Source organism: Apteryx rowi, unplaced genomic scaffold (genome assembly GCF_003343035.1).
Source record: "Apteryx rowi isolate R43461 unplaced genomic scaffold, aptRow1 scaffold_33, whole genome shotgun sequence".
Classification (NCBI taxonomy): domain Eukaryota; kingdom Metazoa; phylum Chordata; class Aves; order Apterygiformes; family Apterygidae; genus Apteryx; species Apteryx rowi.
Genome location: NW_020449752.1, coordinates 3,217,815 through 3,231,853, shown reverse-complemented (window position 1 = coordinate 3,231,853; position 14,039 = coordinate 3,217,815). Strand labels below are relative to the sequence as shown.

General features: G+C 40.2%; 1 protein-coding gene across 1 annotated transcript in view; it reads right to left on the bottom strand.

Moving 5' to 3' along the window:
* The window catches only part of ARHGAP32 (Rho GTPase activating protein 32), a 184,609-nt gene extending 182,727 nt beyond the window's left edge, over window positions 1-1,882 (bottom strand). Inside the window, exon 1 of the mRNA XM_026071774.1 lies at window positions 1,845-1,882. The gene's annotated coding sequence lies outside the window, so the exon portion shown is untranslated. The remainder of the gene's footprint in view (window positions 1-1,844) is intronic.
* Window positions 1,883-14,039: the final 12,157 nt, after the last annotated feature.

The following is a 14,039-nucleotide window of genomic DNA, read 5'->3' as shown; positions in this document are numbered from 1 at the left end:
ACGGAACAAGAGCTTCCTCTATCCCAATCCTCCTTACAGGCAGGTAATTAGGGCACTCTCTCAGGGAATTAAACTGCACAGGCTCAGGACAGTGTTGAAGTCTGCTGTTTCCCAATCTATGGCTCTAACCGCAAAGGTTTTATGCAACATCTCCTCCTCTCCTTTCCCCATTACCTTCTGAATTTCTTTAAAAAAAAAAAAAAAAAAGAGAGAGAGACAGAAAGAGAAAAACAATATATACAGAAAAACTTAGCAGGACCACTAAACCCGGAAGCACTGGGCTGCAGATACCTGTATTATCAAAGTGCCTATCTAACAGGGCTTCAAGCCAGCACTTCTAACCAATGAACAGCCTAAGCAATCCAGCCGCTCTGCTGCTACCAAAAGGAGCAGCTCCCATCTCTTCACAGCCTTTTGCTGCCCTATCTTCCCTGTGCCAGCACAAGTACTTGCCTGTCTCTACAGACCCTGCTCTGGAGAAGCCCTGCTTCAGCCACAGCAGCATTTCAGCTCTCCTTCATTGGGATGCACTTTCACAAAGAGGAGATGAGCAAGATCTTAACACACCCCTCTCAAAGACCTTCCTCTGACTTTGAGTACCTCCTGCAGGCTTTTGCAGATACCATCCTGACACACAAGTGTCTCTCCACACTGAGTGGGACAGAACCTGGGCTTTTATCATGGCTTTGCAATGCTGGAGCTGAGGATCTGAGGTTGTAAGGGTGCTGCAATGCTTCACCACGCAACATCACCCCAAGCCCTTTGTGAATACCAGAGCTCAGGAAGCAGAACTGTTTTGTTGATTGTTGTTGTTTTTATTTAACTGCAAAAAAAAAAAAAAGCATCTAAAACATAAACACTAAAAAAAAAAAAGAAAGGTCAAGCTTTCTGTTTATTTTGCATTTAAAAAACAAACTATGAGCAACAAAATATAAGCATTCCAGAAACAACCTGTGTCTAAGAACAAGGACATGTTAAATCATAATGTGAAAAAATATCAGCCAGGAATTTTCACCCTTTTAAAACAAAAAAAAATTAACTACACTGCTTAACAATATTGTGGTTTTAGGTAACCTCTTTAAAGTCCCTGAAACACCAACAAAATCAGCAACCTAATTTTAAAGGCATGAGCAAGGGAGGGAAGAGAAAGAGAAAAAGGTGAGCTGCATATTCATAGACTACCCAAGAGTGAAGTGATATTTGAAGATGAACAATAAGAAGATCCCCTTTCTAAGCACTATGAAAGGTGTTTAATTGCCTAAGCAGATGCCAGCTGTGGAATGTATGAAAAATCAAAAGCAAACAGGGTTTTCTGTCTCTTCAGTTACAAGATAATACATCTGCATTCACAGTCTGCATCTAAGGAAGATTAATAATTTTCAAATATTCATGTTATCACAGGAATAATAACTTACTGAGTGCCTGACACATTCTGCCATTAGTAAATGCCTCACTCACCCCAGTCACAGAGAGATACCACAGGACCATCTGGAAGGGGTTCCGCTGCGCAGAAGTGCTTGAAATGCATGCAGAGTTATATTAAATGTAGCAGGAAAGAAGAAAGGTACGTGACAAACCGATTCAAGAATCCAGGAAGCAAGCCACACAAATGACTGTTGAGTTGTGCAATGACTCAGCAGGGGAAAAAAAAAAGAAAAAATTAGCAGCAGATAGGACAGCCTTTTCCATAAGAAATGGTAATTATCACCAAAAACAAGCAAAATAAATGAAGAGAAACAAGAAGAGTTCCCAGCCTGGGATTCTGCCTAATCCCATAAGCTCTGCACACCAAGTTGTTTCTCTCTCTCCTAATCAGCCACTCTTTATTGCCCTACTCAGCACACCTGAGCAAGCAGAGGAGCAGGAAACTGAGCTGGCTTAACCCCTGGCTCACCATGCCTCTGCCTAGCTGCACTGATAATGAGTGTGCTTTTGCTGCTGAACAACATGACAGGAAGCTACAGCCAAGAAAGAAGTCAGACAAGCACACAGCAGAAAAAAAAATACTAGCCTGGACAATCCAGCGCAAACTCAGAAAGGAACTGGACTGTGGCAAAACAGGAGACAGTTGCCACACACACCACCACCCCCCAGCATGTCAAGCCAAAGAACATGGTCAGGACAGGCAGATGACATGATGTTTCTGCACCTCCTCTGTAGTTCTCCTGAGAAACTAGCACGAAATTCAAGCTGCCCTTCCACTTGCGTAACTTTACAGGACAGCTTTTCCATGTCTGTTAAGGCTCAACAGCTCTTATACAGCTCCTTGAAACGGTAAGATTAAATGTAGTCTGTTAAACATAGCTCAGATAGTCCAGCTGAGCTGTGCAGAATTCACTGCTCAGTTTAAACATGTTCTTGCACTCCTCTCCCTTTGCAAACCTATAAGCAAATGGCTTCTCAAGAACATTTAACCCTCCAAAGTTACCAGTGAAGCATTACTGTCCTTTTGGTTTGGACTCTTAACTGCATGAGAAACAGCAAGGCATTCAGGTAGTTACCTAGCTTCACCAGCATGGTAAACTTCAGTGAAATTTAAGCAGATGCTTACATGCTTTGCAAGGCTGGGGTAGGGGGAAAAAAATGTATCAGGTAACCCTAATTCCTTTCCATCACTCTTCATCCACAAACCCTAACACTTGAAAAATTATCATGCCTTATCACTGCCTTCTCCTTCACTTTTAAAACCTCTCCCGGCACGATTCCACCACTACAAATTCTACACAGTCTCTCTGCCATTATTTTAATCAGCATATAGTTAAAGTGTGCTTTTGCATGCGGCTAATAGAAGATTAGAGGATGCCAACACCTTATACAGGTAACGCCTATTGCACAGGTAACTGTTTGCACTGACAGGGAAACGTAAGGTTAGAGGGGAGGGAAGAAAAGGAATCAGCTAGGCAAATCTGAATAGGGCAGCTGAACGGATAACATAATACCTAAAGCCATTTTCTAAACGCTTTCCTCTGCCATCATACCATCCTTAGCCTTTCTGGCTAAGGCAATGGCACTGTCCATTCCCACTGCTGATAACATTAAGCCCTACTGTCCTGAGGCAAGGAAAGCTGAGACTTTAGGGCTAGCACATGAAAATACATGTATTTGTATAGCTGAACAGCCAGCGATGAGGGATCAAGATGGACCGTGGAAAAACAGGAAGTCATACTGCAGAGAGTCACAGCATCTGCAACATTATACTTCCATCTGCATCAACATTTATCACTCCCAAATACCTTGGGCAGAGTTCTCTTAAATCAAGGGGTGGGAAGGAGAAGTTAATAAACAAGGACAACCCTGCTGAAAATTATCCTCCACCATCTTTTGATCCTTTTTCAAAAGACCAACAGAAGACCAACAGGAATAAAATAGATTTTTGCCCTTAGGTACTTTTTATACTCAGGCCATACAGCTCTTTACAATTAAGTGAAAATGTAAAATAGCTAAGTGTTGTTACTCTTGCTTTCAAAAATGGTGTAAACAATACATAAGAACAATTTACTCACTAGCTGAGTCAGGGAGGCCTGGAACAAAACCCAGGAGTCCTGGCTGCCTTCCTTCCTTCATGATAACCTCCTCTTCATAAAACGCGACCATGGACAACGCACTTTTAACTCCATGCTGACAACCTGTCTGCCCACAGGCACAGAACTGGCACTAAAACACAGAAGCGCAAAATTTCTTCTTAGCAGGCATTCCCCATATTATAACGTGCAGTGGAGGAAGATATAACCAGAAAGAGATAACTGGTAGACTTCTGTCTTACAGGTAACACAACACAGTGCTTCAATCATTTTTTCCACCATGACTAAAGTAATAATCCATTCCAATTTATATTGCATCATATCAGAAGCTGGATATTTCACTTCAACCTTTAACTGTCCTGACTCATGCTGTCAGTAATAAAATGCCCTCGTGGGAAAATAAATAATTAAATAAATGAGACCTTAACCTATTTCATAAAGTACCCACTGTTGAAAGCACACTGATTATTTTTAAGACATCACAAAGGACTGAAGGTGCAATATGTTAACTTAGAGGACAGGTGATGAACGGATTTATAGCTTTTTCACTTTGACAGAAAAAAAATGTGTGGGTCAGCTTTTGAAAATATTTGTCTCAAGCACCCAAGGGTAGTCTGGAAAATGAAAGCATTTCTATTATGTTGGCACTTGTGGAGAAAGGCAGTATAATGAAGTGACCAGGCTATTAGCCTTCCCAAAGAAATGAGATGTTGTTGAAACCAGTACGCATTCATTTTAGTGGTCAGGAAAACAACAGTAAACGGTGTTCTTCAGGCTTCCCCCCTCCCATCATCAGCAGCATGATTTTAGAATGACACATGCAAAAGAGACTTTTTAGTGCATAATGAATAGCTCAGCAAAAAGGGAAGGCAGTGAGAGAATAGATTAAAAAACAAAAAGTAAGAAAATAGTGAACAAAGCAATAAAATTGTAAAATACCATGCAACTTCCAGGGAACAGAGCAGGCTGACAGAGCACATCCAAAAGACTCCTGTTACAGAGAGAACTTAAGAGAGCAGCCAGACAACAGAATCTCCCAGGAAGCTAGCGGCCCGCCACTCGCTCCTCGCATCACCGCCTCTTCACCAGAATGCTCTGACAAGAAAGCTCATTCACTGGGAAATCTCCAGTGCAACAAAAAAAACACTGCAACCACTAAATCTCATTATCAAAGACAAAAAATACATTTGGTGGGAGAGAGGGAGAGATGAAGATTCTGAAATGAATTAGGTTTCTGAATCACGTTTTTAAGCAGGACGTGGACACTGATTTCCTATCACCAATTTTCTGTGCTTTAGAAAACTTTCCATCTGATCCAGGAGGTGTATCGCTTACTTGTTTCAGGAGAAAGTTCATTCCCAAATCAGCCTTCTTTCCCAGCTCTCCCACAGAACAAGGATGACGGCAGTGTCCCGAAGGGGCTGACTCAGTTATCTCCACCTCCCTCTCGCCTCTGCCTTGCTCCCCAGCTCTGATGCTCCCGGGGCAGCTCACAGAGTATGACACTACTCAACCCAGAGCTCCTTGCCCCCTCTGTACGTGTTTCCTTCTCAAAGGCAGGTGAGCGCTCTGAAATTCTTTTTTCGAACTTGGTTTGCAAATTTTTTTAATATTCTTTCTTTCTTTGGAAAAATGTTTGAGATAGCTAGGCAAGTTCTTTATGTCAAACAGAACATAAAAGAACCACCAGCTACTCTGTTATCTCAGAAATACATCAAATTAATCAGGTAATTAGCCAGAGATTTTTACATTTAATGTAAGATTTAGCAATGCATTTTGCAAGAAAACTCAGCACTAATTTCCATCAGTTTCCTAAATCCTCACAGCTAATTATAAAAGTCTTTCAAGCAAAACATAAATGATCTCTAAACTATACTAGTATCCTCTTCTAGTCTGTTATCCTTTTTCATGTAGTAAACGAATAAGCAATACCATCCAGCACTGAAGCCTCCCATTAAGTTTTGGAAAACCTACAGGAGGGAGCAGAGTTAGTCAAAAATTACAACCGCTTCTTCTCTTGAAAAGACACTGATACCATCTTGTATTCCCGTTATATAATTAAGGCTTTCAACACACTCTTGTTTTATTGTAAATGAAGCAGTAATTAAACATGTTCTCTAAAAATGACATAATTTTGTTTTCCCAGCCTGTGCAAACAGATGTAATACACCAACAGAAAAGACAAAGATTTCCTACCACAAAAACCATGTTTCTGCCTGAAACCATCGCGCAGGCCGCACAAACACCCTGACAACACTTGCACTTTTTCAGTTGCCGTAAACAGCTAGCAACAATCATTTATACACAAAGCGATGTACTCAAAAATGGTGGCAGCTAGAAAATGCGGAAACAACCCCTTTCTCAGATCTGATGTCTTATTTTCCACCAGCATACTGCCATACGCTTGCTATTGCAGAGATATCTGGTAAGATTCAAGCAATTTCTTTTAACCCACTTAAGATGTCTATGTAGGTAGAGAAACTTATCATTTTTACTAAGCTCTAAGGTTGATTACAGTAACCAAAGATACTCCTTGGTGTGCATGTTTTCCCTTCCTGTTGTTGTACGTAGCATTAGAGAATGTCAAACACGCATGGGCATTGCTTCTTTGATTTAGCTACTTTGAAGAGCGTTTTAGGAGGACTGGGAGAAGGGAATGTTTGGGCAGGTTTGGGAAAGGAGGCTTCAAGATAAGGCAATGATATCAGTAGGTTTTTGAATAACATATTAATGGAATCAGCAAAGTTAAATTTGTAGATCTTCCAGTGCACTATATATTAAATTCAAGAACAAATGTCCCATTGGTTATTGGCTTCCTTCGAATTACTAATAACTAATTTTTCAAAGATAGTTTTATCAAAATTTTTATGGAATACATATGAGAACGTAAAGTCATCACTGTGAGGAGTGGGGATAAAACAAGCAACGAGAAGTACCTGTGGTTTCCATTTCAGTATTTCCCCTGTTAAAACAGCACAGAAGATGCTGAAAGTTATTTCCAGAACCTGTATTTCTTGTTTGCTACCTGTACTGCACACCTGACTGTACTCCTTACAGATCAGCATTTCCATAATCTGATGAGTGATAAGAAAATATTTTAAAAACCCTAAACAAAGACAGTCCTCAGAGCACTCAGCTGCCAGAAATCTCCACTCTCTGGGTCAGATTTCCTACGCASGACTTAGTAGCCAAAGGGTTTGGAACGTCAGCTAAGAGTTCACCAGCGCTCTGCAAAAGCCTGTAACATTAACTTGCAGTCATGCTAATGACCAGCGCGGGTGCACGTCAGTTATACTCACTCGCTATTCCAGAGTTTTCAATGTGGTGACCCTGTTAGTACCTTCTTCCTCTCCTACACTTGGCACGCTCCTCCTCCTAATGCTGTTAGCCATGTGAGAAGCACAGGATTATTGCAACCTCTCGCCTTTCATTAACATGACAGGGCCTAAATAAATCTACTCTTCACAAAGTCGCATCTGGTACACTAACCTGGGGTCCCCGACTGCATTGCAGCTCTGTGTCAGTATTATTTAGTAACTAACTTGTTTTCTTCAACTTTTTGACTCATTTTAGAAAAAACATGTACTGTAACACTATGCATTCTGGAGCTTTACTGCATGCTTGTTTGAACACATATTGTCTTGCACAGGTTCCAGCGTGCTTACATGGGAAGGCCCAGGCAATAGTATCTGCGAATATGTAATGTTTCTTGTCTCTTTTAGGCTAAAAAGTCAAAGAACAACCAGCTTTTTTCTATTAGGTAACATCAGGGTAAGTTGCCAGAGATGTATTGTCCACAAAACTCCATGTAATGCCACATAATGTATTTTATCTGTAATTGCACAAATAGTTTCTTCCAAGAAGTAGGAGTCTTAAGTTCTTTTATATGAGTCTTTCAGTTCCTATGCATCCTTCAGTCCCTTTTCCTTAGCAGGCACCAAGAACACTTTTTGTATGTGCAAGCAAGAAAAGGGAAAAAAACCCTCAGCCTTCCACTCTTTTATGAGCCACTGGGGATACGCCACCAATTTCCCTATGCAGAGGAACATCTTGATTCAAAAAGAAGCCATGTACTTATTTAAAAGCCTGTGCGGGCATCAGCTGGTGTTAACAAACATATTTACATCTCAATGGGTATTTGTTACCAATGCCATATCCTATGTCAATATATCGTTAGCTGTAATCGGATACGAAATCTCATTTACGAAGTCTACTGCATCAGTGAGACCAACACCTTATCTTCCCCTTGTTGCTGTGGAGCTGGAGTTACAAAGCACATACTCTGAAGTCTAAACAATATTTCATGGTACTTCACTGTGGTATACAAAAATAATTTTTAAGAACATCTGTGTTGCTGTCTTCTCCCTGGAGATTAGGAAGAACAACTCTACAAGGCAGGCAGCCCTACCCGAGTGCGTCCTCTAGTACCTGAAACTCCACCACTACCCAGTGACAAGAAGAGATGAAGCTAGCTGCTTACCTTCTCCTGCATATATTTACACAGTCCAGCAGAGAGCCAGGAGGCGCAGCCACAGTACAACGCAATTCTATGTGAAGCTGCACGTAGGATCCCCTTCGTGGGGAACAAAAGCGTGTGTATATTTATACACACGCACACAGAAAAATCACCTTGCCTACAGTTTTTGTAGAACCGAGGAGAAATGAGAAAATACTTCTGTGGCCAGAACAACCGTTAGGAGCTTCCATGACTTGCATAAACATCCTTGGGACTGAACCTGACCTTGAATTATAGGCACATCAGGATACAATATGCAAGACTAACTGTAAGAATTTCTTGTCATTTCACTGCAAGTCTTTCAGCATTTCATATTTTGAAAGCCCAAGTTCATGGAGTCACACAATTCAGAAATATTCTCAGCCTTCACTGTAATTATTAAATCATCTTGCGGAGGAAAGCTGAACAACATGACCATTCTTGCACCTAAAAACTAAAACTGGAAGGCAATTAAAAAAAACCAAAGCATACTTCAAAAGGCGTAATTTTTAAAGTCAACCTTGTGATTTTTCAGAAACTTGACTCCTGTTTTTTAAATGCTTAAGAGGTCAGTAATACCACAGATCAAAAGCAATGCTGGAAGACCTGAACTTCTTTAAAATGACTCTCACTATGCCATGCRACTGCATATAAACAGCCTGTTCTAGGTAGGAATTTCCAGAGGACATTTGTCCTTTCTGTCAGTGGTCTTCTGCACATTACAGAGCTCTCGCCATTATCACTATAGCAATACGCTTAGGGCAGCAGAGCCTCCTGCTAGGCGCACAGATCTTGCCAACAAAAGGCCCTATCTGCTCGAGTAGTCACAGTCTTCCTCCTGGAAGACATAAGCTAGAGAGGCAGTCGGCCACTGTCTTTAGTAGGAGGGCAGAAGTACAATGCCTGCAGGTGAGTCTCGTCTCCACTGATGAGCTGAGGGTTACCATCTCCAAGACAGACACAGCAAAATGGAAGCAAGAGATCTGACTTGGCACTGAAGTAGGTGAGAARCCCCTAAACACTTCACTAATTGTGCTACAGGAAAAGAACACAAGTGGTAGCATCTTCAAGTCCTGTAGTTATTTGCAGACTACACGCCAATAAAGTCATTCTGCTGCTCTCTCAGCTGACCATATACAACAAGTATTTACTACTTTATCAGCCGGACAACAATGGTTTTGGTTTTTTTTTGGTATATTCTCAACTGACATAGCCATGCTATGAAAACTTGTGCAAAACTGGCCAATGCATGACTGTTATGAAGGCGATCTTTAGAGAACTGTCATTTTGAATTAACTGATTCCACCAGAATCAGTGGCTAAAATTTCACTTGAAATCATCAACAGCAAGGTGAGCTTTAAAAATACATTAGCATCCATTAGACTGATGCTGCAGGACAATAAAAACCAAAGAAACCCTAAGGTGCACAGATGCACATCAACTGACTTCCTAGGCATTTTCCTGACTAACAGCTGGAGGAAGACAGAGAGTCTAAAATCAAAAAAGCAGACAAATTCTTTTGGGAGGTTTGGCAAGTTTATTCTGATCTCTCTAAATGGTTAAAGTCTTATTCTGTTCAAAGCACAGGACTATAAGTCAGCCCTGGACCATACATTACTCTTCACTTCTCTCACTCATAAAAGGGAAGCAGGTGTCACATTTAAGTTCATCATGTGCCTTGGTCAGCCTCAAGCACAGGCCCAAGAAATGTAACGTCAACAGGCAGAGAAAAAGGTCAAAATACCCTCTATGTATGCCAGTGAGATGTTTTAATCTCATTCATCGATGAAACGTTTGTTCATAAACAGTGAGTCAGACCTGCTAATAAAGTATTTGCGAAGGAAGGAAGAAAAAAACAAAATACATAATTATTTACCCCCATGATATCACAGATAGTTTTCACCTTCTGATTCAATCTGTGATGGAAGTTTGCCTGTGTTATTTTCCAGGATACCAAATCTATTAACCCCACTGTATACAGATCCAAAGCTATTATGGACGCAGGTAGTTCAAACAGACTGAACACAAAAAGAAACACAACTGAAAGTCAAACTTTTTGTTGTGAATTTGTGCCGTGATAATTTACAAGGTATGACAAGAGTCAAATACAAAACAAAAAACTAGTTTGCAAATCAGCATCAAGTTGTTTTTTTCTTGTAAAAAAGTTTCTCAGAAATTTAACATCACAGCTATGTTACATTAACACCCAAACATATCAAGTATTTGGAACGTCTTTACTACTGATGAAAGAGGCAGAAAGTACTGAACGTGCATAGAAGCAGGTTTCCCCACCATGAACTAGTGCCGCATGCTTAGAGTATTGTTGTCAATGACATTAGAGTTTGAGTTTGTACAGCACCTTTCAGTACTACACACATCAGTATACCTATGTCCACGGAACCAAAGAAAAATTGCATAGCAAAACCACTCACCGGTATCAAATTCTCTCGAGGATTGTGCTCCAGACAGGATGAGTCATTTTGGAGAGCAACAGATTGCTGACAGAGCACAGACTTGAACGGCAGTAGAATCACCGATAGTCTGTGGAACCACTAGATGTTAGACTTGAATACTTCCCGTTATTTTTGGCCTTAGATTAATCTATCAGTTCTTTTTCAACCCACACAAATTCCATTGTCAAAGTACCAAGTTTGAAAAACTTGCACACAGAGACACAACAGGGCTTCCCTCCACCCCTCCAAGTCAAATCTTCACTGATACTTTTCTGCCTGCAAACAAACTCATCAGGATTCTGCAACAACATTATATACTTAGACAGGGCTCAGCATTAGATGCCAGATTTAAAGAGCAGCTGCATTCCAGCTGGCATAGCTATACATGTTCTTCCATGTACAGTGAACAGCCAAAAAGGTTCGAGTGATTCCAACCCTACTCTTTTTGGTGGTTTTTCTGGCTGTTTTGCGTGTATATGTGGTCAAGCATACATTCCACTGTTCAACTGTCTGCATGTTGACTCATCTGAAAATAATTTAGAGGATTTACAATTATCTTTGCTCTGACATTTCCCCACCAAAAAGAGATGAGAAATAAGGAAATAATCCAAATAAAGAAACTGAATTTTATACTCCTTGAAGGGAAATCTTTATCTTCACAAAACCTCGTTGCCTCAAAGTTCAGATTTTCCCTTGTCATATCATAATGGCATTTCTGACTTCAGCATATAACTGAATAACCAGTTCTCAGGGATGCTAAAATTCTATCCTGAATTAGCAAGCAGCAAAGAAAAGACCAGAATTCACTACTTGCTAATTCAATGGCTCTGCAGACCCTACAGATTCGGCAGGTCTTGTCAGAGGGATGGTTACAATAACAGCAGAGGTGAGCGCAAAGACGAGCATGTTCCATTTGCCAACCCCAAGTGGATGAAAGAACAGAACAGTGAGTGAAGCTAGCCTCACCTTCTTAAACTTAGAATTCATACGTACAAATATTTGGAATGTATTCTTTAAATGAGAAAAGAGATAATCCTGGCTATAAAGGCCAGTAAAAGAGATTTTTTAAGGTCACCATGTTCAGGCCCAACATGGAACATAATATTGTATTCAGGGTCCATCTACATTTGGAATGATTTGTGAGCAACCGCTCCTGCAAAGTCGCAAGTGTAGGCAAGCCCTTTAAAGGGGGGACATATTCAAGACCAGAGGTGATTGTTGGAGAAAAGGTTTTTGAAGGATTCCAGTGTCTCCAGTGTTTGGTAACATATATTTAAGCAAGGAGAAAAGAGGGAATTATTCCTACAAGCAATCACAGTCCTACACACAAGCCAAAATCCAGTATCTTCACCAAGCTAACGGCTTTTGCTCAAGAATTGGAAAGCAGCCATTTTTGCAGAATGGAGACACACTACCAGGAAACTACGGGAAACAAATTAAAAAGCAGGCCTGAACCTTACATGTAAGAGGCTAGAAGCTACAGAGATGCATGCAAATAGATCTGACAGAATAATGTAGAGATTTCTACAAAATATGTACTATAACTGTTAATGCGCCAACGATACTAAAGGCACTGGGTAAAGAAAGTACACGGACAGAGCAAGGCTTCAAAATGAATACTGACAGGCATATTCTTTTTTAATTTTTTTTTTTAAACTTTGAATCATGTACAGTTCACCTTCATTTTGTTTTTTTTATTTTTAAGAAACAGCTTCTAATTTTGCACTCATAATCAATCAATCATGGATGCATTTATAAGCAGAGGAAAATATAATTCAGATGTCAATCTGTATTCACAAATCAGAGTGAGGGCTATGGCACTTGAAAACTATAGACAGTTTCTGCCTACTAGCTTGAAGCAGGCAAGGGCAAGATGACAAGCATCTAGTGCTTCAGGATAACATCATATAGACACCATACCTAGCTGGTAGAAGAAGGGAAGAAACTGGTATCCCTAACAGGGCTTTTTCTCTAAGAAGTCCAATTGTGGTGCAACAATGTGTCACAGCAGGTTTTTTCAGTACCATAATTATCTCCCTAAAAAACTTGCTCTCTCTTCAGATTTGGGGCAGGGGAGGGGGTAAGGGGGGGATAAGGGGATCTTTGTCTTGCCTTCCCCACCATGAACTCTCTGGATGGCAGCATCAGCATCATTTTTGTTTCTTAAAACATGCTGGCTCTAAGGACACAGAACAAAGCTTAGCTACTCCATCTTCCCAGCAACCAAATCTACAACTTTTTACACAAAAATAACTCTTGGCTTTGCCAGAGCAGCCCTCATAGAACAGTAACAGAGCTCTGACACTTTCACAGCTTCCCATGGGGATTTAAGTATCAGATTTGGAAGTGATCAGAGTTCTGTCATTATGTTGCTCCTACAAAAAGCTATGAGCTACAGTGGCAGTATTAAACAAATTAGTTTGTAGATGAAAAAAGTCAACACAGCTTTAGTTAACCTTCTGGGCATTAATTTAATGGCTCTCTGCAACCACAAACACTGGAATTTAACTACAACTGTCTTCTGAAATTGGTATCTTACATTTCTCTTATTTCTCTTGATCATTAGTAGGGAGTGGAGATTATCAGTCCATGAAAGTAAGTGTTTTCATGTGTGCCCATATTCAGCTCCCTTGGTAGTATAAGAAACTGGGAAAGTCCCTTTTTAAGGGGAAGCTGTCAACACTGTGTGTCAGATGAAACTGTGCAAAATTAAGAAATCATTATAGTTTCCTCTCCTTGTTTCATCTTTCGCAACCCATTGCTCCTCTTTAGGAAAGTACTCCATGGAGCATGCCTTTCTTTATCATAGGAGATAAACTTCAGAAAATTCTCTAGATCTGCTGCTACACTTTTGGATATTCCCCCAGACTAACGCTACCAACAGTTGGTTTCAAAGTAGGCTTTGCTTATTCAAAAGTATGTTCAAGGTAATCTTCAAAAGCGGGGATGGCTTGCTGGCATTATTTTCAAAGGAGAACTTCTAAGTTTCAAATACATTAACAAATGCGTTAGGCCACGTGCCCAAGGTTGAAACTTGCTCTTATTTCAAGTGAAACAAGAGACTTGTTGGGTGTTTCATAATGTCATCCAAAGTTCTAACCTTACTGTAATAGCCCCAATGAAAAACATGAAAATACTGAGTCAGGTCCTCTCTTCCCACCACCCTAAATTATGAGATTTGCTCAGAAACCATGAAAAAAATATAAGTAGTAATTCAGTGATCTTTTTATTGACCTTACGACTCTTGAGATTTCATGGTACATTTTGACAAGGTTCTTAAGATTTTTCTCCAACACACACATCTTTATTACAAAAAAAAATGTTCACATAGTTACTATAGGCATATGCATTTAAAACAGCTAGATATTTTACGTCAAGAATTAAAAAGGTATAACAAACATTGGTCCAGCACATTTATACTCCTGAAACAGAATTCAACATAGTGACACTGAACAAGCTGTGGAGACATACAGTGTAGGCTTACAAAATACATCTAACTAATACAATAAGTAGGCTATTCCATTAAAGCATTGGCAAGAGAAAATGTACAGCGAAGAACAGATTCAAAAG